The 17,070-nt window shown below is 48.1% G+C and overlaps 1 protein-coding gene across 2 annotated transcripts in view; it reads right to left on the reverse strand.

The window, feature by feature from the left end:
• LOC147084201 (uncharacterized) overlaps window positions 1–17,070 on the reverse strand; it is a 270,376-nt gene that overhangs the window by 188,734 nt on the left and 64,572 nt on the right. The window lies entirely within an intron of this gene.

The raw sequence follows: 17,070 nt of genomic DNA on the forward strand, positions 1-17,070 counted from the left end.
CCAAATATCAACTAGGTGGCGGCACACAATGGAAATCGACCCAAATTACTCAAACCCCTGAATTAACTGGAAAACTAACATAAATTCCTAAAGGAAGGCAGCACATCTCCACTTCACCTGACGAAGGAGCAGCGCTCCGAAAGCTTTTGATTTAAAATAAAACTGTTGGACTACAACCTGGTGTTGTGTGACTTCTTACATTTGTCCACCCCAGTCCAACTCCGGCATCTCCACACCATTGAATACAAAAACAAGGAAGTTACACTAAACCTTTACAAATCACTAGTTAGGAACATAGGACAGGAGGAGGCCATTCAGCCCCTCGAGCCTGTTCCGCCATTCAATGAGATCATGGCTGATCTGCGACCTAACTCCATACACCCGCCTTTGGCCCATATCCCTTAATACCTTTGGGTAACAAAAACCTATCAATCTCAGATTTAAAATTAACAATTGACCGAGCATCAATTGCTGTTTGCGGAAGAGAGTTCCAAACCTCTACCACCCTTTGTGTGTAGAAATGTTTCCTAATTTCACTCCTGAAAGGTCTGGCTCTAATTTTTAGACTCTGCCCCCAGTCCTAGAATCCCCAACCAGCGGAAATAGTTTCTCTCTATCTACCCTATCTGTTCCCCTTAATATCCTGAAAACTTCGATCAGATCACCCCTTAACTTTCTAAATTCCAGGGAATACAACCCTAATTTGTGTAATCCCTCCTCGTAACTTAACCCTTGAAGTCCAGGTATCATTCTGGTAAACCTACGCTGCACTCCCTCCAAGGCCAATATATCCTTCCTAAGGTGTGATGCCCAGAACTGCTCACAGTGCTCCAGGTGTGGTCTAACCAGGGTTTTGTACAGCTGCAGGGTTTTGGCCTCAGCTGGAGTCTTGTGTACAGTTCTGGGCACCACACTTTAGGAAGGATGTCAAGGCCTTGGAGAGGGTGCAGAGGAGGTTGACCAGGATGGTACCAGGGATGAGGGACTTCAGTTATGTGGAGAGACTGGTGAAGCTGGGATTGTTCCCCTTAGAGCAGAGAAGGTTAAGAGGAGACCTAATAGAGGTGTTCAAAATGATGAGGGGTTTTGATCGAGCAAGTAGAGAGAAACTGTTCACACTGGCAAGTGGGTCGGTAACTAAAGGTCACAGATTTAAAATAGTTACTAAAAGAACTATAGGTGAAATGAGGAGAATTGTTTTCATACAGAGGGTTGTTCAGATCTGGAACGCACCATCTGAAAGGATGCTGGAATCAGGTTCCACAGGAACTTTCAAACAGTAATTGGACGAGTCCTTGAAGAGGACTAGTTTGCAGAGTTCTGGGGATAAAGCTGGGGTGTGGGACTAAATTGGACAGCTCTTTCAAAGACACGATGGGCACAGACACGATGGGCCGAATCACCTCCTTCTGTGCTGTTAGATTCTATGATCAGTGTGAAGTTGCTGGTGTGTCAGCAGGTTGGATGACTGAGTGAATCCCTTCCCACACACGGAGCAGGTGAACAGTCTCTCCCCAGTGTGAACTCGCTGATGTACTAGCAGGTAGGATGAATGAGCGAATCCCTTCCCACACACGGAGCAGGTGAACGGCCTCTCCCCAGTGTGTAGGTGTTGGTGTCTCTTGAGCTCCCGGGAGCTTTTAAAACTATTCCCACAGTCAGAACATTGAAAGAGTCAAAAATCAAATCAAATCAAATCAACTTTTATTGTCATTGTTAGAGCACAAGTGCAGTACAACGAAATGTAGGCTTGCGGCTCCCGAGAGTGTACATTTGGATTAAGACATTTAAACATTCAACATACATTTGGCTTGCAGTATATTAGCATAAATATGACCATAATAAAGTGCATTGGCAGATGTGCAGGTTTTAGTGTTTATTTGTGGAGTTCAGTAGGATGACAGCCCTGGGAAAGAAGCTGTTCCTAAATCTGGTCGTACAGGTGCGAATGCATCTGTAGCGTCTCCCAGATGGCAGGAGGGTGAACAGACTGTGGCTGGGGTGGGTAGGGTCTTTGATGATGGACCGTGACCTCCGTAGACAGCGTTTCTGGTATATGTGCTCTATGGTCGGTAGCCGGGTGCCGGTAATGCGTTGGGCAGTTTTGACTACCCGCTGCAGGGCTTTCCGGTCATAGGAGCTACAGCTGCTATACCATACCGTGATACAGTTTGTCAGGATGCTCTGTATAGTGCAGCGGTAAAAGTTAGGATCAGGGGTGACAGATTACATCCCTTCAGCCTCCTCAAGAAATATAGGCGCTGCTGGGCCTTCTTCACCAGAGAGGAGGTGTTGAGGGACCAGGAGAGGTCTTCCGTGATGTGGACTCCGAGGAACTTAAAGCTGTCCACACATTCCACCACAGCCCCATTGATGTGGATGGGGGTGTGACTTCCGCCTTTGGACTTCCTGAAGTCCACAATTATTTCTTTTGTTTTCTTGGTGTTAAGGGCCAAGTCTCTCCCCAGTGTGAACTCGCTGGTGTGCCTTCAGCTCCCCGGAGCTTATAAAGCTCTTCCCAGTCAGAACATTTAAAGGGCCTCGCGTCAGTGTGAACTCGCTGGTGTACCAGCAGGTAGGGTGCCTGAGCGAATCCCTTCCCACACACGGAGCAGATGAACGGCCTCTCCCCAGTGTGTAGGAGCCAGTGTCCCTTCAGCTCCCGGGGGCTTTTAAAGCTCTTCCCACAGTCAGAACATTGAAATGGTCTCTCATCAGTGTGAACAAGCTGGTGTCCCTTCAGATACTGAGCGCTTTTAAAGCTCTTCCCACAGTCAGAACATTGAAATGGTCTCTCATCAGTGTGGACAAGTTGATGTTGCTTTAGTTCCCCGGGGCTTTTAAAGCTCTTCCCACAGTCAGAACATTGAAATGGTCTCTCATCAGTGTGAACAAGCTGGTGTCCCTTCAGATACTGGGCGCTTTTAAAGCTCTTCCCACAGTCAGAACATTGAAATGGTCTCTCATCAGTGTGAACTCCCTGGTGTGTTTGCAGGTGGGATGAACAAACAAATCCCTTTCCACACACGGAGCAGGTGAACAGACTGTCCCTGGTGTGACAGCGCCGTTGAACTTTCAATGCAGACGGGGAACTGAAGCCCTTCCCGCCATCCCCACCTTTGCCCGGTTTCTCCCCGGTGTGACGGTGCACGTGTCTCACCAGGTCAGGCGATCGGCTGAATCCGCGTCCACACACTGAACACGTGTGCGGTTTGTCTGCATTGCGATCCCTGCTCTCTCCTTCCATGTGCAAAGGCCGATGATATTCAGGTCCTGATGAATCCAGCGACTCTGTCAGATCTTGACGTGATGTTTGGTCTGAGCTTCCCACCTGTAACTGCTCCACTTCTATAACCCTGTAAATTGAGATCAGAAAAAGATCAGAGGCAAACTGTTGTTTAATTTTCCCCTTTCCGAACCTAGGGGCAGTGAAGCCAATTTTCAGGCCCCAGCTGCTGCACAAGTTGGTTGAAAGGATCAGCAGTAATGGCGGCTGTAATACCCACAAGGCCCCGGCTCTGCAGAAAGTGCTCTGTTGATTCTGAGTCCCGTGCATGTGCTCATGGCCCCCGCGCTCTCCCTCCTGCTCTACAATCGCCCGTCCCGATCGGTCTGCAACACGCGTGCTCAGCACACAAAACCCCACGGTTGGAACATCGGGCGAGCATGCGGAGCCGCAACATCTGGTACGCGTTAGCGGCTCAGGTGGGGGCGAGTCGGTGTTTCGCCTCAGCCGCCAGGGAGGTGCGCATGCGCAGGATGACCCAACATTCTTCCCGTCAGCAATCACTCCCTCGTTTCTTTAATAAAAACAGAAAATGCTGGAAATACTCAGCAGGTCAGGCAGCATCTGTGGAGAGAGAAACAGAGTTAACGTTTCAGGTCGATGACCATTCGTCAGAACTGCTTGCTCTTTAGTGTCAGCCAGTGGCTCAGTGGGTAGCAGTCTCGCCTCTGAGTCAGAAAGTTGTGGGTTCATAGTCCCACTCCAGAGACTTGAGCACAAAAATCCAGGCTGACACTCCAGTGCAGTGTTGAGGGAGTGCGGCACTGTCGGAGGTGCCGTCTTTCAGATGAGATGTTAAATTGAGGCCCTCTTTGCTCTCTCAGGTGGATGTAAAAGATCCCATGGCACTATTTCAGGAAAGAAAGACTTGCATTTATATAGTGCCACCAGATATCCTAAAGTGCTTTACAGCCAATGAAGTACTACAATGAAGTAGTCACTGTTGTAATGTGGGAAAGAGCAGGGGAATTATCCCCAGTGTCCAAGCCAATGTTTATCCCTCAATCAACATAAAAAATGATAGATTATCTGGTCATTATCACAGTGCTATTTGTGGGAGCTTGCTGTGCGCTAACTGACTGTCGCATTTCCTACATTACAACAGTGACTACACTGCAAAAATACTTCATTGGCTGTAAAGTACTTTGGGACGTCCGGTGGTGGTGAAAGGCGCTATATAAATGCAAGTCTTTCTTCCTTCACTGGTCTCACCAGCGACCTCTTCTGGCGGTTGCGTGATTGACAGCCGAGAGTCCGCGCATGCGCACAGGGAGCAGCGGTTTGGGCCGAGTCTGGCACAGCGACCCCTCCCGGTCACCAAGGGTAACAACCGCGCATGCCCAGAGGAGACCAGACCCCCCTCCCCCACTTGGAGCTGCGCCTGCGCACTCGGATCCTGCAGGACGGAGTCGGCGCGGGGCCATTCCGGGGAAAGGCCTTGGTGTCGGTTCCAGAGTCGCGATCGGTGATGCGAAGTGAGTTTTCTCCGCTCCGATTGGGTGGAGAATGGCGCGGGGTGGATCGGGAGAGAATCGAGAGAAATAGAAAAACCTCAGAGTCCGCGAGGCCCCGGACCGAGCGGCGGCACTTGGACGGTGCACGTGATCTCCTCGGGGACACGTCACCCGGGCCCACGGCCTGATTGACGGCAGCTTCCCACCAATAGGGAGCGAGCGGGGCGGGGCTGGAGGAGCGAGCCGGCGGCGGGTCCTCCAACCAATCGGGGAGCCTGAGGGGCGGGACTAGCGCCGGCTGATTGTCTGATCCGCGGGGCAGCGAGTTTCTCCAGTCCCTTGTTCAGGGCCCGGGGCCCGGGGAGGCTGTGGGCCTTTATTCCCCGCATTGGACACAAGGCTCTTTGGCTCACAACACACTGGCTCCGGTTTTAATAGAGACTTTTTAAATTCATCAATAAAAGCAGATAAACCTCGTGCTTCTGTGGCACAAAGTTTCTAACATTTTACAGTATCATAGAATGGTTACAGCACAGAAGGAGGCCATTCGGCCTGCCAAGCCCGTACCAGCTCCCTGCAAGACCACTTCAGCGAGTCCCAGTCCCCACCCTTTCCCCGTAACATAAGAACATAAGAAATAGGAGCCGGAGTAGGCTAATCGGCCCCTCAAGCCTGCTCCGCCATTCAATAAGATCATGGCTGATCTGATCCTAACCGCCAATCCACTATCACAGAACCATCTCCTGAATCTAACAGAATTAGACACACGAAATAGGAGCAGGACCAGGCTACATGGCCCCTGGGCCCGCTCCGCTACCCACAGGGCCATGACCGACCCGAACCTAGACTCATGTCCAAATTCCTGCCCGCTCCCCGGAACCCTTAATTCCCTTTACTTCGAGGAAACTGTCTATTTCTGTTTTAAATTTATGTAATGATGTAGCTTCTACAGCTTTTTGGGGCAGCATATTCCATGGACCTACCACCCTCTGAGTGAAGTAGTTCCTCCTCGTCTCAGTTTTGAAAGAGCAGCCCCTTATTCTAAGACTACGCCCCCTAGTTCTAGTTTCACCCATCATCGGGAACATCCTCCCCGCATCCACCCGATCCAACCCCTTCACAATCTTATATGTTTCAATAAGATCGCCTCTCATTCTTCTGAACTCCAATGAGTAGAGTCCCAATCTACTCAACCTCTCCTCATATGTCCATCCCCTCATCCCCGGGATTAACCGAGTGAACCTTCTTTGTACTGACTCGAGAGCAAGTATGTCCTTTCTTAAGTATGGACACCAAAACTGTACGCAGTATTCCAGGTGCGGTCTCACCAATACATTGAACAACTGAAGCAATACCTCCCTATTTTTATATTCTATCCCCCAAGCAATGAAAGCCAACATTCCATTGGCCTTCTTAATCACTTGCTGCACCTGCATACTAACCTTTTGTGTTTCGTGCACCAGGACCCCCAGATCCCTTTGTACTTCAGTACTTTCCAGTTTCTTGCCATTAAGATAATAACTTGCTCTACGATTTTTCCTGCCAAAGTGCATAACCTCACACTTTCCAGTATTGTATTCCATCTGCCAAATCTCTGCCCACTTACTTAGCCTGTCTATGTCCCCTTGCAGGTTTTTTATATCCTCCTTACTCACTACTTTCCCTCCCATCTTAGTATCATCTGCAAACTTTGATATGTTACACTCGGTCCCCTCCTCCAAATCATAAATATAGATTGTAAAGAGCTGGGGACCCAACACTGACCCCTGCGGAACACCACTAGTTACTAATTGCCAGTCTGAGAATGAACCATTTATCCCAACTCTCTGCCTTCTGTTAGATAGCCAATCCTCTATCCATGCCAGAATATTACCCCCAATCCCGTGATTTTTTATCTTAAGCAATAATCATTTGTGTGGCACCTTGTCAAATGCCTTTTGGAAGTTTAAATACACTACGTCCACTGGTTCCCCTTTATCCACCCTATATGTTACTTCCTCAAAGAACTCCAGCAAATTTGTCAAACATGACTTCCCCTTCATAAAACCATGCTGACTTTGTCCTATTAAATTATGATTATCCAAATGTCCTGTTACTGTCTCCTTAATAATGGACTCCAAAATTTTACCTACCACAGATGTTAGGCTAACCGGTCTATAGTTTCCAGCCTTCTGTCTACTGCCCTTTTTAAATAAGGGTGTTACATTAGCAGTTTTCCAGTCTGCCGGGACCATTGCTGAGTCCAGGGAGTTTTGGAAAATTATTACCAATGCATCCACAATCCCTACCGCCACTTCCCTCAAGACCCTAGGATGTAAGCCATCAGGTCCAGGTGATTTATCCGCCTTGAGTCCCATTATTTTACCGAGTACCACTTCCTTAGTGATTTTGATCGTGTTTAGCTCCTCCCCTCCTTTAGCCCCCTGTTTGTCCAGTGTTGGGATATTCTTAGTGTCTTCTACTGTAAAAACTGATGTAAAATATTCATTCAGTGTTTTTGCCATCTCCATATTTCCCACCATTAAATTCCCGGTCTCATCCTCTAAGGGACCAACATTTACTTTAGCCACCCTTTTTCTTTTTATATAACTATAAAAACTCTTACTATCTGTTTTTATATTTTTTGCTAATTTACTTTCATAATCTATCTTCCCTTTCTTAATCAATCTTTTTGTTATTTTTTGCTGTCTTTTAAAGTTTTCCCAATCCTCTATCCTCCCACTAGATTTGGCTACCTTATATGCCCTTGTTTTTAGTCGAATACTATCCTTAATTTCTTTACTTAGCCACGGATGGCTGTCTTTTCTTTTACACCCTTTTCTTCTCAGTGGAATATATATTTTTTGGAAGTTGTAAAATAACTCCTTAAATGTACACCACTGATCATGTATCATCTTACCCTTTAATCTATTTTCCCAATCCACTCTACTCAATTCCGCTCTCATACCTTCATAGTCTCCTTTATTCAAGCTTAGCACGCTTGTTTGAGATCCAACTTTCTCACCCTGTAATTGAATATGGAATTCAACCATGTTATGGTCACTCATTCCAAGGGGATCCTTTACTAGGTCATTTTTAATTAATCCTGTCTCGTTACACAGGACCAGATCTAAGGTTGCTTGCCCCCTGGTTGGTTCAGTTACATACTGCTCAAGAAACCCATCCCTAATACACTCAATGAACTCATCCTCAAGGCAGCCCTGCCCAATTTGATTTGTCCAATTAATATGATAGTTAAAATCCCCCATAATTATAGATGTTCCCTTATTACAAGCCGCAACTGTTTCCTGATTGATACTCCGTCCAACAGAGTTGCCACTGTTCAGAGGCCTATAGACTATGCCCACTCGTGTTTTTCTCCCCTTATTATTCCTTACCTCCACCCAAACTGTTTCATTATCCTGATCTTTTGACCCAATATCATTTCTCTGTATTACAGTGATTCCTTCCTTTATTAACATAGCCACCCCACCTCCCCTTCCTTTCTGCCTGTCCTTCCTGATCGTTAAATAACCTGGTATGTTTAATTCCCAGGCATTGTCACCCTGCAGCCATGTTTCTGTACTGGCCACAAGATCATACCCATATGTAGTTATTTGTGCCATTAACTCATCTATTTTGTTATGAATGCTACGTGCATTCAGATAGAGAACTTTCAAAGATGTTTTGTGACACTTAGTTCCTGCTTTTGCCCTTTTTATTACTTTACCTTTTACTCCATACCTTCTGCCCCTTCCTGACACGCTCTGGTTTTTAATTTCCCCACTGCTACCTAAATCTATGACCTTCTCTGTTGTCATTTTTATTATTTGCCCTCTAGGAACCTCCCCCCCACTAGTTAGTTTAAAGCCCTCTCTACAGCCCTAGTTATATGATCTGCCAGGACTCTAGTCCCAGCACTGGCCAAGTGAAGCCCGTCCCAACGGAACAGCTCCCTCCTGCCCCAGTACTGGTGCCAGTGTCCCAGGAAGCAAAACCCATTTCTCCCACACCAGTGTTTGAGCCACGCATTTAACTCTCTAATTTTATTTGTCCTAGCCAAATTCTCTCATGGCTCAGGTAATAATCCAGAGATTATTACCCTTGTGGTTCTGCTTTTTAATTTGGCCCCTAGCTGCTCAAACTCCCTCAGCAGAACCTCCTTCCTTGTCCTATCTATGTCGTTGGTACCAACATGGGCCACGACAACTGGATCCTCCCCCTCCCACTCCAAGTTTCTCTCCAGTCCAGAGGAGATATCCTTAACCCTGGCACCGGGCAGGCAACACAGCCTTCAGGACTCTCGCTCTCGGCTGCAAAGAACTCTATCTATCCCCCTAACGATACTATCCCCTACCACTACTACATTTCTTTTAACTCCCCCCACTTGAATGGCCCCCCGCTCCACGGTGCTGTGGCCAGGTTGCTCATCCTCCCCGCAGTCCCTGTTCCCATCCTTACAGGGAGTAAGAGCCTCGAACCTGTTGGACAAGTGCAAGGGCTGCGGCTCCTCCAACACTACCTGCTGGATCCCCGTACCTGCCTCACTTCTAGTCACACCATCCTGACCCTGGCCACGGACTACATCTGAATTAATTAATCTAATTGGTGTGAATACCTCGTGATACACAGAGTCCAGGTAACTCTCCCCTTCCCTGATGTGTCTCAATGTTTGAAGCTCGGACTCCAGCTCTTCAACACGGAGCCGGAATTCCTCGAGCAGCCAACACTTACTGCAAATGTGATCACCGTGAGCATCAATGGTGTCCACCAGCTCCCACATATTGCAGCAGCAACACATCACCTGATCTCCCATTCTATGTAATTAACCCTGCACATTTCTTTACTTCAGATACTTATCCAATTCCCTTTTAAAAGCAGTGATTGAATCTGCCTCCACCACCCTTTCAGGCAGTGCATTCCAGATCCTAACCACTCACTGCATAAAAAAGTTTTTCCTCATGTCGCCTTTGGTTCTTCTGCCAATCACCTTAAATCTGTGTCCTCTGGTTCTCGACCCTTCTGTCAATGGGAACAGTTTCTCTCTCTCTACTCTGTCCAGACCCATCATGATTTGGAACACCTCTATCAAATCTCCTCTCAACCTTCTCTGCTCTAAGGAGAACAACCCCAGCTTCTCCAGTATATCCACCTAACTGAAGTCCCTCATCCCTGGAACTATTCTTGTAAATCTTTTCTGCACCCTCTCTAAGGCCTTGACATCCTTCATAAAGTGCGGTGCCCAGAATTGGACACAATACACCAGTTGTGGCCGAACCAGTGTTTTATAAAGGTTCATCATAACTTCCTTGCTTTTGGACTCTATGCCTCTATTTATAAAGCCCAGGATCCCGTATGCTTTTTTAACCACTTTCTCAACCTGCCCTGCCACCTTCAACGATTTGTGCACACATACCCCCAGGTCTCTCTGTTCCTGCACCCACTTTAGAATTGTACCCTTTAGTTTATATTGCCTCTCCTCATTCTTCCTACCAAAATGTATCAGTTTGCACTTTTCTGCGTTAAATTTCATCTCCCACGTGTCCGCCCATTTCACCAGCCTGTCTATGTCCTCTTGAAGTCTGTCACTATCCTCCTCACTGTTCACTATACTTCCAAGTTTTGTGTCACCTACAAATTTTGAAATAGTGCCCTGTACACCCAAGTCTAAGTCATTAATATATATATCAAGTAAAGCAGTGGTCCTAGTACCGACCCCTGGGGAACAGCACAGTGCACCTTCCTCCAGTCTGAAAAACAACCTTTCACCACTGCTCTCTGTTTCCTGTCACTTTGCCAATTTCATATCTATGCTGCCACCTTCCCTTTTATTCCATGGCCTTCAACTTTGCTGGCAAGCCTATTATGTGGTACTTTTCGAACACCTTTTGGAAATCCATGTACACCACATTAACCACATTACCCTCATTAATGAACCCTCTCTGTTACCTCATCAAAAAACTCGATCAGAATCAGAGCAGCCGGGCCCGGCGGATGTGCGGCCAGGGCTCCGGCACCAGGAAACCCAGGGTGCAGCGCCTCCCCCATCCGAGCCGCCGCTTCCCGGTTTCTTCAGCTGGTTCCACCGAGTCTGACTCGGGACAAAGGACAGGAGCCAGGCTCCCAGAATGGCCCGCGGCCCCGGGGAGCATGCGCACTCTGAGCGGAGAAATCAGCGCGTTGCACAGAGCGGTTTCTGGGGTGCGGGGAATTGTGGGTGCTGCAGCCGCCATTAGTCAGCGGCTGTGGGGAAGAGTTTTATTGCAGGCTGACGGAAGGTAGGTCCCTGGTCGCCTGTGTAGGTCTTTTTGTTGCTTCAGTTTGAGCTGGAGTGGAGATGGAGGAGAAGCTGCTGGGTTTAACCCCCAGTACTTCTGAGCCCAGGAGGACCCAACAATTTCCAATGTGAGAATGTCAAGGGAGGTGGATTCTGGGGGAGATTAGGTTGTTAAAAAGACACTGTCCCTACAATGTAAAAGAATATTGTTTTAGGACTAAGTACTTCTGGAGAGGCTTTTATTCAGTTTACATCTGCAGATTTGTTTTAATTCATTCTTGGGATGTGGGCGTCGCTCGCAAGACTAGAATATGTTGCCAATCCCCATCTTCCCGTTGAGAAGGTGATGGTGGGCTGCCTTCTTGAACCGCTGCAGTCCGTGTGGTGAAGGTACTCCCACAGTGCTGTTGTGTGAGGAGTTCCAGGATTTTCACCCAGTGATGATGTAGCAACGGCGATATATGTCCAAGTCAGGATGGTGTGTGACTGGGAGAACTTGGAGGTGATGGTGCTCCCATGCAACTTCTGCCCTTGTCCTTCTAGGGGGTGGAGGTCGCGGGTTTTGGAGGTTCTGTCAAAGTTCTGGTTGAGTTGCAGATGTATAAAGTCCATCTCCTTCACTCCCTCCCACTCCCACCTCCCTCTCTCTCTCTCTCTCTCCTCCCATAGGGGCCAGAGGCCCAGACCAGATGGCAGATTCCCTTCACTGAGGGACATTAGTGAACCAGTGGGATTTTATGACAATCCGGCAGCTTTCATGGTCACTTTTTTCGAGTGCCGGCCCCACAAATAACCAGATTCATTGAGTTCAATTTCACAACCTGGGTTCTCTCTCACGCTCCCTGTTTAAAATTCATTTTACAGGGTACTAGAAGGGGAGGATTTGCAGACAGGAAACTCAAACCAAACATCACGTCAAGATCTGACAGTCACTCGATTCATCAGGAACTGAATATCATCGGCCTTTGAATATGGAAGCAAAAAGCACCGTTCACACCGGGGAGAGGCCGTTCACCTGCTCTGAGTGTGGGAAGAGATTCACTCAGTCATCCACCCTGCTGACACACCAGCGAGTTCACACTGGGGAGAGGCTGTTCACCTGCTCTGAGTGTGGGAAGGGATTCACTAATTCATCCCACCTGCTGAATCACCAGCGAGTTCACACTGATGAGAGACCTTTTAAATGCTCGGACTGTGGGAAGTGCTTTAAAAGTTCCGGGGAACTGATACACCATCAACGTGTTCACACTGACGAGAGACCGTTCAGGTGCTCTCACTGCGGGACTGGGGTCAGGCAGTCATCTGACCTCACTGTCCACCAGCGTATTCACACTGGGGAGAGACCATTCACCTGCTCTGTGTGTGGGGAGGGATTCACTCGCTCATCCACCCTGCTGACACACCGGCGAGTTCACACTGATGAGAGACCTTTTAACTGCTCGGACTGTGGGAAGTGCTTTAAAAGTTCCGGGGAAATGATATGCCATCAATGTTTTCATACTGGGGAGAGAACGTTCAGGTGCTCGCACTGTGGGACTGGGTTCAGGCGGTCATCTGAGCTCACTGTACACCAGTGCACTCACACAGGGGAGAGACCATTCACCTGCTCCGTGTGTGGGAAAGGATTCACTCGCTCATCCAACCTGCTGACACACCGGCGAGTTCACTCTGAGAGACCTTTTAACTGCCCGGACTGTGGGAAGTGCTTTAAAAGTTCCGGGGAAATGATACACCATCAACGTGTTCACACTGACGAGAGACCATTCTGGTGCTCTCACTGTGGGACTGGGTTTAGGCAGTCATCTGACCTCACTGTACACCTGCGCAGTCACAGTGGGGAGAGGCCGTTCACCTGCCCTGAATGTGGGAAGGGATTCACTCAGTCATCCCACCTGCTGAGACACCAGCGAGTTCACACTGGGGAGAGGCCGTTCACCTGCCCTGAGTGTGGGAAGGGATTCACTCAGTCATCCCACCTCCTGACACACCAGCGAGTTCACAAGTGACTGCAGGGGTTGGATTCTGTTGTTGCTGCTGTTAATCACATCCAGGACTGAACCATGTTCATTCTGACAGGTGGGGATTGTTTCTGCTGATAATAACTCCAGGAACTGGGCTGGAGTTTAATATTCTGGATATATGTCAAATAAATCAACTTTGTTTTAAACACATTGTTGTAGATTTTTGACTTTCCCACCTGAGTGTTTAGCATCACCTGGCTGGAGCTCAGAAAGGACAATCTGGGGGAGGATCATACGGCAGGAACAGAACTCCAGCCTGGACACAGTCCTTCAGGGCCACACTGAGAGGGGCAAACGGCACTTTGGTCTTTCTCATCTCTCTTCACTGACAGCAAAGTTGCCGTGAGGGTTAATTTCGAGGCGTGTGAGAAACGTGTCCCAGCCGCTCTCTGCCATGGTTCAGAGCTCCTAGCCACGGAACAGGAGGCTCCTTTAGGAGTGTACCCCAGTGCTTTTTTTTAAATGGCCTTATTAACGTGTGTCGCTACTTTTAGTGATTTGTGTATCTGTATCCCTGGATCCCTCTGCTCCTCCAGACCATTTAGACTCTTAGGGGGAAATTCGGTGGCGCCCCCTTTGGGTCGCTAATGTCGCCGGGGCTAATTTTAGCCCCCTGAAAAAGTTAGCGCCCCTGCGCATTAAATTCAGTGGTAGCGCCCCAAGCAGGAGGCGGGGTGCTACTGGAAGTGCTCCCCTCCCTCTTGAGGTGCTACCAGTGAATTTCACGGTGCTTCATGTAACAGCACCACACCCGTCGGCACATAGCACCGTGTCATAGCAGACCTCCCTCCCTGATTAAAGGGGAGGGGCCTAGCACTGTGCACAACGGGGCCCTGCTGGACCACCGGGGAGCGGCATGTTGGATCAAGAGGAGCGCCGGGCTGAGCGATCGTGGCCGACACCCGGAAGAAGAAAGGGGAAGGGGGCAGGTGCTGGAAGTCGGCCAAAATAAAAAGTTGCTGTCCGACACCTGCCCTTTAAGTGACGTCGCCGCGGCTGCAGGAATGACCCCTGACCCTGTCGGACATATCGTCCGGCGATAGGTCAGGGGTCGCAACCCAAGGTTGCAGCCAGGGTGCTGTGCATGGCGATGACATCATTGCCGGCGGTGCAGTGCCGCGGGGCGCAACCGGCTACTGCCGCCGCTAACCTCCCGCTGAATACCACAGGAGGCGCAAAGCAACCCAATTTCACCCCCTTGTCCAAGTAGTGAGTGGCCTCCTTGTTCTTCCCACCAAAACACACCACCTCACACTGACCTATAGTGAAATTCTTTAACACCCCACCTCACACTGATCTACAGTGAAATTCATTAACACACCACCTCACACTGATCTATAGCGAAATTCATTAACACACCACCTCACACTGATCTACAGTGAAATTCATTAACACACCACCTCACACTGATCTATACTGAAATTCAGTAACACACCACCTCACACTGATCTATAGTGAAATTCTTTAACACCCCACCTCACACTGATCTACAATGAAATTCCTTAACACACCACCTCACACTGATCTATAGTGAAATTCATTAACACACCACCTCACACTGATCTACAGTGAAATTCATTAACACACCACCTCACACTGACCTACAGTGAAATTCATTAACACACCAGCTCACACTGATCTACAGTGAAATTCATTAACACACCACCTCACACTGATCTACAGTGAAATTCATTAACACACCGCCTCACACTGATCTACAGTGAAATTCATTAACACACCACCTCACACTGATCTACAGTGAAATTAATTTGCCAATTACACGCCCATTCTGAAATTTATTAATGTCTTCTTGCATTATGTCTTCCTCAATATTAACTCTACCTCCCAATTTGGTGTTATTGACAAACTTTGAAATTGTTCTTCTGATTCACATGTCCAAATCGTTTATGAACAACAGTGATCCCAGCGCTGATCCCTGTGGAACACCACTTCCCACCTTTTACCAGGCTGAGTAGCTACTCCCAACCCCTACTCTCTGTTTTCTGTTTTGTGACCAGCTTGCTATCCATAACCGTATGTAAGATCGACAAGATGACCAAGGTCAGGCCGTGTGGAGTGAAGGGCCAGGAAGCAGAATGGATGGAAAGCTGGCTACAAAACAGAAATCAGAGGGTTGGAGTTAAGGGAAGTTTGTAGCGATCTTTCCATCCATTCTGCTGCCTGGCCCTTGACTCCACAAGGCCTGACCGTGGTCATCTTGTAGACCGTACATACTGCAGACACAGTGCACCAGTGGTGGAGGGGGTGGACATTGAGTCCTGTGGCAGGGTCGCTGATGAAGTGGATTTCTCTGTCCGTGAGTTTTGAGGCATCGCTAGTTGCGTTTTTCACCACTTTCCCCCTTTAATAAAACCTTGCTGCCAGTTTATTAAAGCCGTTAACAGCCGCTCGGGTGGGACACACCAATAAATGAGGCCTTGTTTCCCTCAGAATGACAGGCCTGAACCCGAGTTAGAAAACATTTAGTAATTAAACCAGACTGGGCGGGGCCTGAGGTGCCAGTTAGTAACAGAAAATTGGTGGCCAGCGTACTTCACACCAGGGCTGAGGACCCGGGGACTCGGGTTTCTGTATCATTTATTGATTAATTTTGTTTATTGACCAATCTCAATCAGACTGGTGGGTCATCTTGCTGTCTGACGGAGGCGAGGGTCCCCAATGGAGGGCTCTCTATGCGGGAGTCCTTCCCAGCACCATTGGGGATCTGGGGTGGAGACTGTTGCAGGGAGCAGTCGTGTGCAACAGTTTAAGCTCCTTTCCGGACTCCAAGGTCAGATGTGATGTTTGCGACCTAGACGAGTCCACGTGCCATGTATATATTCAGTGTGAGAGGTTCCAGCCCCTGTATAGTTCCCTGAAGGGGCTGCTCCTCAACTCTTGGTTACACTTTAGCCCCACGCTCCTAATCTTTGCCTACCTGGTGCGGAGGGGGTGGGTAAGTGGGAGGATCTTCTCCTGGACCGGCTCTTGGGCCTGGTGAAAACAGCAATTTGTAGGCCCAGGATGGGTGGGGCCCATGGGGGTTCACTCTGGCTGCCTGCCTCTCTCCCATGGTCTTGTTCCTGCCCGGGTGGCCCTGGAGAGGGAGCAGGCGGTGTCCACCGGTTCACTTGATACCTTCCTCGACTAGTGGACACGGAAGGTATCAAGATGCGATAATTGATCCTCACAATCACATTGTGATTTAATTATTAATTGTGTGTGTGTCACAAATACATTTCTTCTATTTTGATACAAAAGTTCTACTAGACATGTTAAACTACTAGTTATTTAATCAGGGCTGCAGCTGCTGAAAGGTTGACTGTACTGAGGTTTGTGGCCAGAGCTGGCAGACGTGTTGTTCTGAAGTCTGATGTCTCACACCTGAAGAGTCTGTTTATGTCGTGTTGTAATGACCTTTTTCTGTTGCCTGGTGTCAGAAATAGAAATCAAAGGAAGATGATGCCTCACTCTCTTAATCAACTCTTTGACACATTTCCATTTCTTAATTTACAAAGATCACAACTCCATTAGTGAACAATAGATTGCCAGTCTGCCACTTTTTAGTGAGGCTTGAAAGGATTCGCTGTGAAGCTACACCTGCCCATCTGTCAGTGTGTCACTGTGTTTGGATTGTGTTAGACAACAGTCCTAATATCTCGCCTACATCCATTACAATTTTTGAATTGTTAGATTGTACTTGGAAGAAGTTGAGTTTGAATCTGACAATTCTGAAATTGGGAGCTTTTAATGATTTCTGTTTTTCACATAATTATATAGTGATGTGATCAGTCAAAGCAAATTAACAGATGGTGCTATTTACTGAACACAACTGAATAATTCTACAAGGATGCTATCACAGTCTTCCTCAGTATTAGCTACACCCCCCAATTTAGTGTCATCAGCAAATTTTGAAATTGTACTTCTGATTCCCAAGTCCAAATCATTCATGTAAATGGTGAACAACAGTGGTCCCAGCACCAATCCCCATGGAACACCACTTCCCACCTTCCACCCGTCTGAGTAAATACCTTTAACTCATCCCACACTATA

Source organism: Somniosus microcephalus, unplaced genomic scaffold (assembly GCF_052327205.1).
Source record: "Somniosus microcephalus isolate GS21.2 unplaced genomic scaffold, FLI_Smic_1.0 unresolved_chr9, whole genome shotgun sequence".
NCBI lineage: Eukaryota > Metazoa > Chordata > Chondrichthyes > Squaliformes > Somniosidae > Somniosus > Somniosus microcephalus.